At 39.1% G+C, this 16,469-nt stretch overlaps 4 non-coding genes across 4 annotated transcripts; all 4 read right to left on the bottom strand.

Annotated features, from left to right (window-relative positions):
* Positions 1-914: 914 nt before the first annotated feature.
* Positions 915-1,110, bottom strand: LOC123919292. Its single transcript, XR_006813198.1, has one exon. It is a non-coding gene; the product is annotated as a U2 spliceosomal RNA (small nuclear RNA).
* A 1,777-nt stretch (positions 1,111-2,887) lies between these two features.
* LOC123919291 lies at positions 2,888-3,083 on the bottom strand. Its single transcript, XR_006813197.1, has one exon. It is a non-coding gene; the product is annotated as a U2 spliceosomal RNA (small nuclear RNA).
* A 1,761-nt stretch (positions 3,084-4,844) lies between these two features.
* On the bottom strand, positions 4,845-5,040 carry LOC123919113. The gene has a single exon (XR_006813042.1). It is a non-coding gene; the product is annotated as a U2 spliceosomal RNA (small nuclear RNA).
* Positions 5,041-6,809: 1,769 nt separating this feature from the next.
* Positions 6,810-7,005, bottom strand: LOC123919290. Its single transcript, XR_006813196.1, has one exon. It is a non-coding gene; the product is annotated as a U2 spliceosomal RNA (small nuclear RNA).
* Positions 7,006-16,469: the final 9,464 nt, after the last annotated feature.

Raw genomic sequence — 16,469 nt, 5'->3', positions numbered from 1 at the left:
CTTACATATTTCAAATCCTATTTTTTTTATAAGATATTTCATCATCTCCCATGATAACATTTTTTTTTGTTAAAACGTTATAACATGTCAAAAGTGATTGTTAAAAAAATACATGTCAAAAGTAGTTGGGGAGAACCAACATTTAAGAAACCATGTTCCAATTTAATACTACACCATCTTGGATACATTAAGTCCCACATTGGCTGGAATATGGCACAAGTAAGTGTTTATAAAGGCTTGACATGCTAGTAAGTTCGCCGAGATGAGTAGCGACAGCTTGTGACCCGAGTGGGGGCAACAAGGTGATGGAACATGGCTTAGGCTTAACAGGTTGGACTGGTTTGTGCACCATGCTGGCCTGCCCGCCCCAAGTTGAGAGTTGAGCCATGGGACTTGAGCGAAGGCACGAGTCTTGTGGGTCTTAGAAAGGAGGGTACAGCGTGAGGCTGGTTTCACAGAGCAGCGAACACCTCCTACTCCTAACAGTGGAGGGATTACAGGCCGCTGCACCTCCAGCCCACAACACCTGGTGAGCCTAGCCCCTTGAACCATCATTTTTTGTGGGTTCCTACTGGGGTGCCATTTAGGGAAGATGAGCCTCCGCAATAAACTTTATTTATAATTAAAAGTAATATCTTATTGACTATAATATCTTATACTCTCTTTGCGGAGAAATTCTATGTCATATATGAGTATTGAAATGAGTATTTATTTTTGGTAATGAGTTGAACCTTTCATGTAAAATCATTTACGCTCATAAATATGAAAATCGTCCCCGCAATTTAATTTTCTTTCATTTACTAGACATGACTACCGACCCTTACAAACTTGTGTATTTTCAAACACATGTAAGGTTAAATGAAGGAATATTAGGCGCATAAATAAAATAAGAGAAATTTTTTGATGTTGAATTGGTGGGGTGCGCCAGGCAATTGCAGTAGTGCAACACAAAAGCGACACATGAGAGTCCCAATAGCAAGCTAGTTTAGTGGACCCTCCCCCTCAAGAAATAAATTTAATATCGCGTGGACCATTGGCCCACATATCAGATATTAAACTGATAAGAACAGATACTACACTTGATCTTAGCCAAAAGGCCGAGAAAGGTATGAGTTGAAATACATCCTTGCTACGGGTTTTATATTTGACATGGGCTCTGTTGCTCTTTTGACTATGCGATGTGGGACTCTTATGCAATAACTTCTTGTCTACTAGTGTTCTTTTAGCTACACTTTTATGTAACAGTATTTAAAAATATTCACAACAAAAGTTGTTTTGATAATCAGCTTGATGGCTTATAGTGTTTCTATACTAGTGCTCGTCTTCTACTCAGTATGCTTGACAAATATGTTAATTATAGTGAAAGCATGTTTTTTTAAATGCTACCTACCAAGTTTTGTTCCATTGCTAGTTCAGTTCAAGTGAAATCATTTTCAGTTACAGCTTATGAATTTTTTTAACAAATCAAAGTGGAAATCTTTTTATTTAATATTGTCATTATGCAATGAATAACAACTTCATCGGTAAACAGTAATTACTATAAGTTTTTCATGAGCTGGCTTCTAAATCTTGGTAAATTTGCAGTTTGGTTTGAGTGGTCCTTCTTCCATAAATGTTTGAGTGGTTGAGATATGATCCAAATTAAAATGTTAAACCTGTGTAGTGCTGTTTTTAGGACTGCATTTGGGCCAACTACAGATTATGGAAGGACAACGCACATAATTTGCCAAAGAACTGGATTGTTACTCATGAGAATACAGAAGTAATATGATTAGTTTATTCATTTTGTATGCATTTTTGCCATGTTTCCCTCAAGAACTTGTCTAGTCACTTTTTTATTAAATTATTTCATGGATTCGTTAAATATAGTTTCCAATTTTTCACGGGAAAGATAGTCGTGAGTTAACTAAAAAAGAGACCATAAGAGTGAGAGAAATTCAAAAAAGGTTTCATTATGATTTAAAACCGTAATTCTTACATATTTCAAATCCTATTTTTTTTATAAGATATTTCATCATCTCCCATGATAACATTTTTTTTTGTTAAAACGTTATAACATGTCAAAAGTGATTGTTAAAAAAATACATGTCAAAAGTAGTTGGGGAGAACCAACATTTAAGAAACCATGTTCCAATTTAATACTACACCATCTTGGATACATTAAGTCCCACATTGGCTGGAATATGGCACAAGTAAGTGTTTATAAAGGCTTGACATGCTAGTAAGTTCGCCGAGATGAGTAGCGACAGCTTGTGACCCGAGTGGGGGCAACAAGGTGATGGAACATGGCTTAGGCTTAACAGGTTGGACTGGTTTGTGCACCATGCTGGCCTGCCCGCCCCAAGTTGAGAGTTGAGCCATGGGACTTGAGCGAAGGCACGAGTCTTGTGGGTCTTAGAAAGGAGGGTACAGCGTGAGGCTGGTTTCACAGAGCAGCGAACACCTCCTACTCCTAACAGTGGAGGGATTACAGGCCGCTGCACCTCCAGCCCACAACACCTGGTGAGCCTAGCCCCTTGAACCATCATTTTTTGTGGGTTCCTACTGGGGTGCCATTTAGGGAAGATGAGCCTCCGCAATAAACTTTATTTATAATTAAAAGTAATATCTTATTGACTATAATATCTTATACTCTCTTTGCGGAGAAATTCTATGTCATATATGAGTATTGAAATGAGTATTTATTTTTGGTAATGAGTTGAACCTTTCATGTAAAATCATTTACGCTCATAAATATGAAAATCGTCCCCGCAATTTAATTTTCTTTCATTTACTAGACATGACTACCGACCCTTACAAACTTGTGTATTTTCAAACACATGTAAGGTTAAATGAAGGAATATTAGGCGCATAAATAAAATAAGAGAAATTTTTTGATGTTGAATTGGTGGGGTGCGCCAGGCAATTGCAGTAGTGCAACACAAAAGCGACACATGAGAGTCCCAATAGCAAGCTAGTTTAGTGGACCCTCCCCCTCAAGAAATAAATTTAATATCGCGTGGACCATTGGCCCACATATCAGATATTAAACTGATAAGAACAGATACTACACTTGATCTTAGCCAAAAGGCCGAGAAAGGTATGAGTTGAAATACATCCTTGCTACGGGTTTTATATTTGACATGGGCTCTGTTGCTCTTTTGACTATGCGATGTGGGACTCTTATGCAATAACTTCTTGTCTACTAGTGTTCTTTTAGCTACACTTTTATGTAACAGTATTTAAAAATATTCACAACAAAAGTTGTTTTGATAATCAGCTTGATGGCTTATAGTGTTTCTATACTAGTGCTCGTCTTCTACTCAGTATGCTTGACAAATATGTTAATTATAGTGAAAGCATGTTTTTTTAAATGCTACCTACCAAGTTTTGTTCCATTGCTAGTTCAGTTCAAGTGAAATCATTTTCAGTTACAGCTTATGAATTTTTTTAACAAATCAAAGTGGAAATTTTTTTATTTAATATTGTCATTATGCAATGAATAACAACTTCATCGGTAAACAGTAATTACTATAAGTTTTTCATGAGCTGGCTTCTAAATCTTGGTAAATTTGCAGTTTGGTTTGAGTGGTCCTTCTTCCATAAATGTTTGAGTGGTTGAGATATGATCCAAATTAAAATGTTAAACCTTTGTAGTGCTGTTTTTAGGACTGCATTTGGGCCAACTACAGATTATGGAAGGACAACGCACATAATTTGCCAAAGAACTGGATTGTTACTCATGAGAATACAGAAGTAATATGATTAGTTTATTCATTTTGTATGCATTTTTGCCATGTTTCCCTCAAGAACTTGTCTAGTCACTTTTTTATTAAATTATTTCATGGATTCGTGAAATATAGTTTCCAATTTTTCACGGGAAAGATAGCCGTGAGTTAACTAAAAAAGAGACCATAAGAGTGAGAGAAATTCAAAAAAGGTTTCATTATGATTTAAAACCGTAATTCTTACATATTTCAAATCCTATTTTTTTTATAGGATATTTCATCACCCATGATAACATTTTTTTTTGTTAAAACGTTATAACATGTCAAAAGTGATTGTTAAAAAAATACATGTCAAAAGTAGTTGGGGAGAACCAACATTTAAGAAACCATGTTCCAATTTAATACTACACCATCTTGGATACATTAAGTCCCACATCGGCTAGAATATGGCACAAGTAAGTGTTTATAAAGGCTTGACATGCTAGTAAGTTCGCGAAGCTGAGTAGCGACAACTTGTGACCCGAGTGGGGGCAACAAGGTGATGGAACATGGCTTAGGCTTAACAGGTTGGACTGGTTTGTGCACCATGCTGGCCTGCCCGCTCCAAGTTGAGAGTTGAGCCATGAGACTTGAGCGAAGGCACGAGTCTTGTGGGTCTTAGAAAGGAGGGTACAGCGTGAGGCTGGTTTCACAGAGCAGCGAACACCTCCTTCTCCTAACAGTGGAGGGATTACAGGCCGCTGCAACTCCAGCCCACAACACCTGGTGAGCCTAGCCCCTTGAACCATCATTTTTTGTGGGTTCCTATTGGGGTGCCATTTAGTGAAGATGAGCCTCCGCAATAAACTTTATTTATAATTAAAAGTAATATCTTATTCACTATAATATCTTATACTCTCTTTGCTGAGAAATTCTATGTCATATATGAGTATTTTTTTTGGTAATGAGTTGAACCTTTCATGTAAAATCATTTACGCTCATAAATATGAAAATCGTCCCCGCAATTTAATTTTCTTTCATTTACTAGACATGGCTACCGACCCTTACAAACTTGTGTATTTTCAAACACATGTAAGGTTAAATGAAGGAATATTAGGCGCATAAATAAAATAAGAGAAAATTTTTGATGTTGAATTGGTGGGGTGCGCCAGGCAATTGCAGTAGTGCAACACAAAAGCGACACATGAAAGTCCCAATAGCAAGCTAGTTTAGTGGACCCTCCCCCTCAAGAAATAAATTTAATATCGCGTGGACCATTGGCCCACATATTAGATATTAAATTGATAAGAACAGATACTACACTTGATCTTAGCCAAAAGGCCGAGAAAGGTATGAGTTGAAATACATCCTTGCTGCGGGTTTTATATTTAACATGGGCTCTGTTGCTCTTTTGACTATGCGATGTGGGACTCTTATGCAATAACTTCTTGTCTACTAGTGTTCTTTTAGCTACACTTTTATTTAACAGTATTTAAAAATATTCACAACAAAAGTTGTTTTGATAATCAGCTTGATGGCTTATAGTGTTTCTATACTAGTGCTCGTCTTCTACTCAGTATGCTTGACAAATATGTTAATTATAGTGAAAGCATGTTTTTTTAAATGCTACCTACCAAGTGTTCTCATTTTTTGTTCCATTGCTAGTTCAGTTCAAGTGAAATCATTTTCAGTTACAGCTTATGAATTTTTTTAACAAATCAAAGTGGAAATCTTTTTATTTAATATTGTCATTATGCAATGAATAACAACTTCATCGGTAAACAGTAATTACTATAAGTTTTTCATGAGCTGGCTTCTAAATCTTGGTAAATTTGCAGTTTGGTTTGAGTGGTCCTTCTTCCATAAATGTTTGAGTGGTTGAGATATGATCCAAATTAAAATGTTAAACCTTTGTAGTGCTGTTTTTAGGACTGCATTTGGGCCAACTACAGATTATGGAAGGATAACGCACATAATTCGCCAAAGAACTGGACTGTTACTCATGAGAATGCAGAAGTAATATGATTAGTTTATTCATTTTGTATGAATTTTTGCCATGTTTCCCTCAAGAACTTGTCTAGTCACTTTTTTATTAAATTATTTCATGGATTCGTGAAATATAGTTTCCAATTTTTCACGGGAAAGATAGCCGTGAGTTAACTAAAAAAGAGACCATAAGAGTGAGAGAAATTCAAAAAAGGTTTCATTATTTAAAACCGTAATTCTTACATATTTCAAATCCTATTTTTTTTATAAGATATTTCATCACCCATGATAACATTTTTTTTTGTTAAAACGTTATAACATGTCAAAAGTGATTGTTAAAAAAATACATGTCAAAAGTAGTTGGGGAGAACCAACATTTAAGAAACCATGTTCCAATTTAATACTACACCATCTTGGAATCATTAAGTCCCACATCGGCTAGAATATGGCACAAGTAAGTGTTTATAAAGGCTTGACATGCTAGTAAGTTCGCCGAGCTGAGTAGCGACAACTTGTGACCCGAGTGGGGGCAACAAGGTGATGGAACATGGCTTAGGCTTAACAGGTTGGACTGGTTTGTGCACCATGCTGGCCTGCCCGCTCCAAGTTGAGAGTTGAGCCATGAGACTTGAGCGAAGGCACGAGTCTTGTGGGTCTTAGAAAGGAGGGTACAGCGTGAGGCTGGTTTCACAGAGCAGCGAACACCTCCTTCTCCTAATAGTGGAGGGATTACAGGCCGCTGCAACTCCAGCCCACAACACCTGGTGAGCCTAGCCCCTTGAACCATCATTTTTTGTGGGTTCCTATTGGGGTGCCATTTAGGGAAGATAAGCCTCCGCAATAAACTTTATTTATAATTAAAAGTAATATCTTATTCACTATAATATCTTATACTCTCTTTGCGGAGAAATTCTATGTCATATATGAGTATTTTTTTTGGTAATGAGTTGAACCTTTCATGTAAAATCATTTACGCTCATAAATATGAAAATCGTCCCCTGCAATTTAATTTTCTTTCATTTACTAGACATGGCTACCGACCCTTACAAACTTGTGTATTTTCAAACACATGTAAGGTTAAATGAAGGAATATTAGGCGCATAAATAAAATAAGAGAAAATTTTTGATGTTGAATTGGTGGGGTGCGCCAGGCAATTGCAGTAGTGCAACACAAAAGCGACACATGAGAGTCCCAATAGCAAGCTAGTTTAGTGGACCCTCCCCCTCAATAAATAAATTTAATATCGCGTGGACCATTGGCCCACATATCAGATATTAAACTGATAAGAACAGATACTACACTTGATCTTAGCCAAAAGGCCGAGAAAGGTATGAGTTGAAATACATCCTTGCTGCGGGTTTTATATTTGACATGGGCTCTGTTGCTCTTTTGACTATGCGATGTGGGACTCTTATGCAATAACTTTTTGTCTACTAGTGTTCTTTTAGCTACACTTTTATGTAACAGTATTTAAAAATATTCACAACAAAAGTTGTTTTGATAATCAGCTTGATGGCTTATAGTGTTTCTATGCTAGTGCTCGTCTTCTACTCAGTATGCTTGACAAATATGTTAATTAGAGTGAAAGCATGTTTTTTTAAATCCTACCTACCAAGTTTTCTCATTTTTTGTTTCATTGCTAGTTCAGTTCAAGTGAAATCATTTTCAGTTACAGCTTATGAATTTTTTTAACAAATCAAAGTGGAAATTTTTTTATTTAATATTGTCATTATGCAATGAATAACAACTTCATCGGTAAACAGTAATTACTATAAGTTTTTCATGAGCTGGCTTCTAAATCTTGGTAAATTTGCAGTTTGGTTTGAGTGGTCCTTCTTCCATAAATGTTTGAGTGGTTGAGATATGATCCAAATTAAAATGTTAAACCTTTGTAGTGCTGTTTTTAGGACTGCATTTGGGCCAACTACAGATTATGGAAGGACAACGCACATAATTCGCCAAAGAACTGGACTGTTACTCATGAGAATGCAGAAGTAATATGATTAGTTTATTCATTTTGTATGCATTTTTGCCATGTTTCCCTCAAGAACTTGTCTAGTCACTTTTTTATTAAATTATTTCATGGATTCGTGAAATATAGTTTCCAATTTTTCACGGGAAAGATAGCCGTGAGTTAACTAAAAAAGAGACCATAAGAGTGAGAGAAATTCAAAAAAGGTTTCATTATGATTTAAAACTGTAATTCTTACATATTTCAAATCCTTTTTTTTTAAAAAGATATTTCATCTTCCATGATAACATTTTTTTTTGTTAAAACGTTATAACATGTCAAAAGTGATTGTTAAAAAAATACATGTCAAAAGTAGTTGGGGAGAACCAACATTTAAGAAACCATGTTCCAATTTAATACTACACCATCTTGGATACATTAAGTCCCACATCGGCTAGAATATGGCACAAGTAAGTGTTTATTGTAACACCCAAACCCGTTATTTAATTAACTCTGCCTTTATAAAATCTTTTTCGAAAATACGCAGCGGAAAAATTAAAAATCTGATTTATAAAGCGCTGGTTTGAATATCACAAACTTCATTCAAAGATAATACTAATACATTTATCTAGTAAAATATTCGAATGAACTAAAAACAAAACCTCGCATCGAACGATGCGTTATTAGTTATACAAAACGGATACTTTTCAAATGAAAGCTTAAGACCAACAGAGTATACTAAGAGGACTACATGCGTATACATATAAAAACCCCTTTTTCCCGTGTCTCAATCAGAGCAGAGCTTCACCATTGCACTCGGACGAGGCTAACACATTACCTGTCAACCTGGACCCCCAAAGGTCCAGCAATTAACACAAAGCAGAGAGTTAGAAAACATAAACATAAATATAAGTGTGAGTAGTATACTACACACTTCACACGCTATCATACATTTCTAACTCACGCACATACATCGTCAAATACGACTACCAATTAATCATTCATTTACAAACACACCAATCATATAGTTTCACGTCTTCTCGGACACTACCAAAGTGTACATTTTATAGTCATGACGGACTCTACACTTGTTCATTTTATAGTCATGACGGACTCTACATTTGTTCATTTTATAGTCATGACGGACTCTACTCATATACCAAGACATGGCAACAATCACAGTATTAAACAATTAGTAAATACCAAAGCTTAACACATACGGAAAACACATTACAATCCGATCAGATAATGTCACATAACAATTATCAAATACATGTGCATTTACCCTAATGCATCTAATGCCAATTATCCAATGTCATGTCATCCCTAGACACGACTAATGCATGTGGTACCATTTCCACGTTGTTCAGATTTCAGTCATGACGGACTGTTCAGATTATAGTCATGCACGGACTGTTCAGATTATAGTCATGCACGGACTGTTCAGATTATAGTCATGCACGGACTCTACATCAGTTTTACATCGTTGCTGGATGGTGTCAGTTTTAGATCATGCAGGATCATCATCAATACAGTTTTAAATCATGTCGGATCTCGGTTATCATCAACCATCTCACTCATAAAGAGGAGTGATGATAAATTTCGCAAGTGTACGAAAATCACGTAGTAATAAAATATCGATCCACAGGGATTGTGTGATCAAACTAGTCGAACGGTGTTCATAGACATTATACAAAAAATACACATGAATTGGGGGTATGTTGAGTAATGAATTGCTAGAAAATGTGCTTGATAATATGGAAAAGTGAGGTAGAATCATCGGAATCATCTAGGCTATAGCTAACCGCATGCAACCTACAATGTATAAGAACTACTCAAGTATTCACAACTAGATCGACAAAATAGTGAATCGCAATCTCTTGTCAAAATCCACTCTATTCGTTGTCGATACTCCCCCGATCTCTCGGGCGGAAGCTACCTACAACGAATGATATTAACGCACGTCAATCGTTTGCTACACTCTATGCCTCAATCTCTCGACCGGAGACACTCGAGCGCTCAATTCAATTCAGTTCAGACATTAAATCAATACTCTCGCACGTGACTTAACTCAAAATCATTACAACACTAATGAAGGATCGTAAAGCATTAGAAACAGACTTGAATTGAATGAATACTATAAAGAGAGTATGATCTTACACATTTGCAGGTTACATTCAGATGACTACATCCTAAACTACCTAGATTCTACCTCCGAGGGAGTTTAGCTCCTCATCGTTCTTCGTACGCTTCCTCGCTTCATCGCCACGGCTTGTGAATCCATGATCTGATGCGCTTGGAGCTCTCCGCTGGAGTGTGAATCACGATCTTCAAGTTCCAAGATCAGAATGTAGTCCAATTTCGCAGAATTTTCCAACCCCAAAACAGAAATATGCAGAAAATATATATACAGAAGGCAACCACGCCGCGCGTCAGATCTACCACGCCGCGCGTGGTTGCAAATCCATCACTATGCCGCGCGTGATAACAGAGTCACGCGGCGCGTGATCAAGTCAGAGGCAATCTTCTTCTTCAATCAAGACTTCACGCCGCGCGTGATCGAAGCTACGCCGCGCGTAGGCAAGGCAGAGAGCAATCCAGTTCCTGCACAAAGGTTCACGCCGCGCGTGGTCAGTTATCACGCCGCGCGTGATCAGAGTGAAAATCTTGGCTCTCTGTGAGCTCCACCACGCGGCGCGTGATGGGCTACGCCCCCAGCGTAGTGAAAATCATTCAAATCCTGCAGTTTTTCCTGTTTTCTTGCAAAACAAGTAATCAAGCTAATGGTTAGATTTCTCTCATATTTATTGCTAAAAACCTACTAAAATGCATCTAATGTTGCTAAAATAGGCATGGATTAGAGAGTGTGACGATTTGTCATCACAACCCCAAACTTAAACCTTTCCTTGTCCTCAAGGAAACAACTTTTACCTCAAGCTTTCGTGTCAAGACCTTGGCATTTTCCTTAAAATCACTCGAATCATACATACGTGAGACTCACCTGATGATCAATGATCCACCTGCAAACAATGCTCAATTGCACAATCGTTACCGCAAGACATTTTCAAGTAGTTCACACTTTTCGACCAAGGCTCTATGATTTCATCACACTACTCACATGCACTCTTCAGTTTTTTTGGTAATTCACTCAAATCAACACATCAATGCAAGTCAACAATAATTTTGCAAGTAGTCTAAGAATTCATTCGGTTCACTTTGTGCACACACATTAGAGGACTTTTAGGGTTATAACGTGGCTTGGCTAGGGTGGATGGTGACATTTTTGGATAAGTAGTAGAAAAACTTGGAGTTAGATCCCCCTATAAGTCAAAGAACATTTCCATAAACCAAAACCCCTTTTTCCTTTGAACTAAAGTGGACTAGAGAACTTTTTCAATCATCAAACAAAGTTTTGCTATTCTTAGAACTCAAGGCTATCACTTCTTTTTGTACTTCTTTTCTATTTTTCTTTCACATACATCTCCTTTTTTTTTTTTTTTCTTTGCCTTGCAAAATGTGAAATTTTTCTCAATTTTTCAAATCAAAACTTTTTGTAAGTTCTCTAGTACCCTCACCCCAAACTTTATTTGTTGCTAATTCCAAAGAGCAACCCCAAACTTAGTAGTGAGCAATGCGCATCAACCACTAATTAGGTGCCTAACCTCCAAGAAAGTCATTCCTTTTTTCAACAAAAATTTCTCAAGGTTTTGCAAAAATAACATTTTCTTTTTCCAGCTCAAATTGGTTAAGCAAAGGATAATTATAAGTACGGGTGGATAGAAAGGCTCAAAGGTACCAAGAAACATGCCTCGTGTGTGCTACAAAAGTACCAATCAAATAAAAAGACGACAAGCAAAATCGAGAGACAATACATGAGTGGATATCACACATAGAAGAACAATGAGTGTTTGGCTCAATACCTCACGGTTGGGTCGAATCAAAGAACCGGTCAAAAAGTGTGCGTTCCCTTCCTTTGCCTCTTGATCACATGAGTGCAACAAGCTATTGCACTGCAAGTTTCACATATCACACACGGAGAAAATCAAGTAATTGATACTCAAGTAACTAGAAGGAACATGCCAAAATATTGAAACAAACTCTAAAGGTAAAAATCATTCCACAATTAAACAAAAGAAGATTCAAATTTAGAGTACACAATTAAAATATCCAGCCAATATCCAAGCAACATCAAATATTATTACAAACCACGCAAATAAAAGACAAAAAGTAAAGATAGAGATAGAGTAGTAGAACAGTAGCAGCAGCAGCAGAAGCCCTTATGCAATACCGAGATAGATGGGTGGATCTGAAGCCTAAAACCAAACACCAGACTGTATACCTTAATACCTGAAAGAACCCTCATGAGATTGAGTGAATGAAATGAAAGTTACTGGATTCACTTGCACTGATTTTAGGCTTCACATCGCACTTAAGGACGTAAGTGAATTTGATAGATCTGAAGCCTAAAACCAAGCAGATGAATCTGAACCTTGATGAATGGTGAGTCTTTAGCTAGAACTTGAGAGTTTAAATAATCAGAACAGAATCACCTGAGCACGCCGCGCGTGACTTACTCCACGCCGCGCGTGGTCCATTTCAAAATTTCTCTCTGGTCCCAAAAATCCAACGGTCATGTTGACCATATTCAAACAGTCAAGTTGATCACGCCGCGCGTAGCTCTCCTCACGCGGCGCGTGATTGCTTTAGCAAAAACCACTTTCCTCTCTGCCTTGATCACGCGGCGCGTGATGGATGCCACGCCGCGCGTGATCACAAGACAGAGGGCTCACTTATCCACTTCCATCATTACGCCGCGCGTAGGAAGCCTTCACGCCGCGCGTGATCGATATTCCAGAGGCACCTCTTTCCTTCACTTATACGACGCCGCGCGTGACGTCACCACGCCCCCAGCGTAGTTCACTTCACAGTGCTCTGTTTCTGCTCTGTTTGCTGCTGAAAGCTGCGTACCTACCTGCATCTTGCAAAACAAAACAATTAATCATTAGAAACCGTTGGGTTGCCTCCCAACCAGCGCTTGTTTAACGTCCCGATGCTTGACGTTCCATACCCCTAGGGGTTAAGGAAAGAAGTGCCACCATGTGGCAAGTAGTGTGCATTCCAAGGTAACTTAAGAGCATGGTTAACAATATGATCATAAACCTGGATTTTAAAACATTGTGGGTCTCCATCACCACACTCCATCTTATCAAAGACATTAAATGTAACCTGCTGATCATCAGTCCTTAGCATGAGTTCCCCCATCTCCACATCGATTAGGGCACGGCTAGTTGCTAAAAATGGTCTACCAAGTAGCAAAGGTTCCCACTCCCTAGTTTCTTCTATGTCTAAGACCACAAAGTCTGCGGGAAACACAAACCCAGCTACCTTAACCAACACATCATGTAGAATACCTTCCGGATGCACAATCGATCTATCCGCCAAAGAGAGACTCATCTTTGTCGGCTTTGCTACCGCTCCCGGTATCTTCTTCATCATTGATAACGGCATCAGATTAATGCTAGCACCCAAATCACACAAGGCTTTTTCAATAGTGAGATTTCCAATAGAACAAGGAATTGTAAAGCTCCCCGGATCTTTCTTTTTCTGAGGTAGCTTCCTTTGGATGAGGGCGCTGCACTCTTCCGTCATACTTACCATTTCGTCATCTAACGGTTTTCTTTTCTTTGTGAGCAGCTCCTTCAAAAACTTTGCATAACTCGGCATTTGCTCCAAAGCCTCAACTAAAGGTATAGCCATCTCAAGCTTGTTCAACACTTTCATGAACTTCTTGAACTCCTTCTCCCGCTCAAGATTCTTCACTTTCTTTCTCCTAGGAAAAGGCATCCTAGCATACGGCGATTCATCAATCCCTTTACCTTTCTCAACCTTCTTACTCTCTTTCTCTTTTATCTCCCTCTGTTTTTCAACTTCTTCTACTTCATCCTCACTAATCTCCACTTCCTTAGACAGATTTTCATTTTCTACTCCTCCCTCACGTCTCTCATTTTCAACTACAACTTCTTGCTTATTTTCAACTTCTCCCTCGTTGACCTTCTTTTTCAAGGGCTTCTCTACAGCTGGCCTTTCCGGTATCTCTCTACTCCTCAAAGTGATTCCATTACAAGTTTCGTTTTTCGGATTATCATGAGTGTTTCCACCGAAACCTCCTTGGTTTTGCAACATAGAAAACTGCCTTGACAGCTGCCCCATTTGCACCTCAAGATTCTTTATAGAAGCTTCATGATTCTTGTTAGAGGTTGCTTGACTCGATTTCATCGCTTCAAAGTTGCTTTGGGTCATGAGCATGAACTGATTTAGAGTCTCTTCCATCCTTGATGGAGGCCTTTGCTGCTGTTGCGGTGCACCTTGACTTTGCATACCGTTCCCCCATCCGGACCCGTTGTTGTTGTTGTTGTACGGCTTCCGAAAATTGGCCAAGTAGCGAGCCTCCTCTGAACCCTCCGGGAAGCATCCGCCATTTGGGTGATCCTGCAAACAAAAATCACAGCGCACATTGTCAATTTTACCTATTGGAGAAGTTTGGACTTGCGGATTGGACAGCAACTTCATCATTGCTTCCATTTGGCTAGTCATGAGCTTTTGCTGCGCCAATAGTGCTGTTTGAGTATCCAATTCCAACACTCCGCCTTTCTTTTTGGCTCCTCTATCATTAGTAGCTCTATACTCGTTTTGAGCCATGCTTTCCACCAATTCTCTTGCTTCGGTTTCGTCACGGTTCTTCAACGAACCACCGGCTGATGCATCAAGTATCATTCGCGTTTGAGCCCTCAAACCTTGGGTAAACATTTGCATCTGATTGTGGCCATCGAAACCGTGATTCGGACACCTTTTAAGACAGACTTTGAACCTCTCCCAAGCATCATACAACGTTTCACCATCCGCTTGTTCGAAGTTGCTAATTTCAGCCCTTCTTTCTAGGAACTTATGAATAGGAAAGTAACGATCTAAGAACTTCCGCTCCAGCTGTCTCCAAGTCTCAATAGTTCCGGCGGGTATCGTGTCTAACCAATCTTTAGCACGGCCGGTGAGAGAATGCTTGAATAACCTAAGTCTTTTGTCCGATTCGCTCACCCCCGGTGGATCGGTATAGTCGCATGCTTCATAGAAGTGAGACAAGTGTAAATTCGGGCATTGAGCTTCCGAACCTGAATACGGATTCTCTTTTAAGGCGGAAAGGACCGTGTTCTTGATGTCGAATGAGACAGGATTCGCCGGCTGAAAGCCTTGGTTTGCCAACGCGTCATTGTCTCTCCTCCCATAATCACCAAGGGTACGCCTTGGCGGTTGAGGAACCGGTGGAACCTGTTCTTCCTCCATTGTTGCTGCAGTCCTTCCTTGACAGTCCGGTGTATCACTTAGCAAAGCTGTTCCCCTTGAAGCTTGAGCTTCCCTTGTTGCCTTTCGAATTGCGCGAGCTGTCTTTTCAATCTCTGGATCAAAGTGCAACTCTTGAGGACCTGTTCTCCGCATGCACAATGAAACACACAAGTAGAACGCTCCGGGAGAAAAATATAAAACAGAAAATAATAAAGAAACACAGAAAATATGAACACTATTGCCTAGTTGAATCAATCACAATCCCCGGCAGCGGCGCCAAAAACTTGATGATAAATTTCGCAAGTGTACGAAAATCACGTAGTAATAAAATATCGATCCACAGGGATTGTGTGATCAAACTAGTCGAACGGTGTTCATAGACATTATACAAAAAATACACATGAATTGGGGGTATGTTGAGTAATGAATTGCTAGAAAATGTGCTTGATAATATGGAAAAGTGAGGTAGAATCATCGGAATCATCTAGGCTATAGCTAACCGCATGCAACCTACAATGTATAAGAACTACTCAAGTATTCACAACTAGATCGACAAAATAGTGAATCGCAATCTCTTGTCAAAATCCACTCTATTCGTTGTCGATACTCCCCCGATCTCTCGGGCGGAAGCTACCTACAACGAATGATATTAACGCACGTCAATCGTTTGCTACACTCTATGCCTCAATCTCTCGACCGGAGACACTCGAGCGCTCAATTCAATTCAGTTCAGACATTAAATCAATACTCTCGCACGTGACTTAACTCAAAATCATTACAACACTAATGAAGGATCGTAAAGCATTAGAAACAGACTTGAATTGAATGAATACTATAAAGAGAGTATGATCTTACACATTTGCAGGTTACATTCAGATGACTACATCCTAAACTACCTAGATTCTACCTCCGAGGGAGTTTAGCTCCTCATCGTTCTTCGTACGCTTCCTCGCTTCATCGCCACGGCTTGTGAATCCATGATCTGATGCGCTTGGAGCTCTCCGCTGGAGTGTGAATCACGATCTTCAAGTTCCAAGATCAGAATGTAGTCCAATTTCGCAGAATTTTCCAACCCCAAAACAGAAATATGCAGAAAATATATATACAGAAGGCAACCACGCCGCGCGTCAGATCTACCACGCCGCGCGTGGTTGCAAATCCATCACTATGCCGCGCGTGATAACAGAGTCACGCGGCGCGTGATCAAGTCAGAGGCAATCTTCTTCTTCAATCAAGACTTCACGCCGCGCGTGATCGAAGCTACGCCGCGCGTAGGCAAGGCAGAGAGCAATCCAGTTCCTGCACAAAGGTTCACGCCGCGCGTGGTCAGTTATCACGCCGCGCGTGATCAGAGTGAAAATCTTGGCTCTCTGTGAGCTCCACCACGCGGCGCGTGATGGGCTACGCCCCCAGCGTAGTGAAAATCATTCAAATCCTGCAGTTTTTCCTGTTTTCTTGCAAAACAAGTAATCAAGCTAATGGTTAGATTTCTCTCATATTTATTGCT

The sequence above is a fragment of the Trifolium pratense genome, linkage group LG3 (genome assembly GCF_020283565.1).
Source record: "Trifolium pratense cultivar HEN17-A07 linkage group LG3, ARS_RC_1.1, whole genome shotgun sequence".
Lineage (NCBI taxonomy): Eukaryota > Viridiplantae > Streptophyta > Magnoliopsida > Fabales > Fabaceae > Trifolium > Trifolium pratense.
This window is presented reverse-complemented; position numbering and strand designations above follow the sequence as displayed.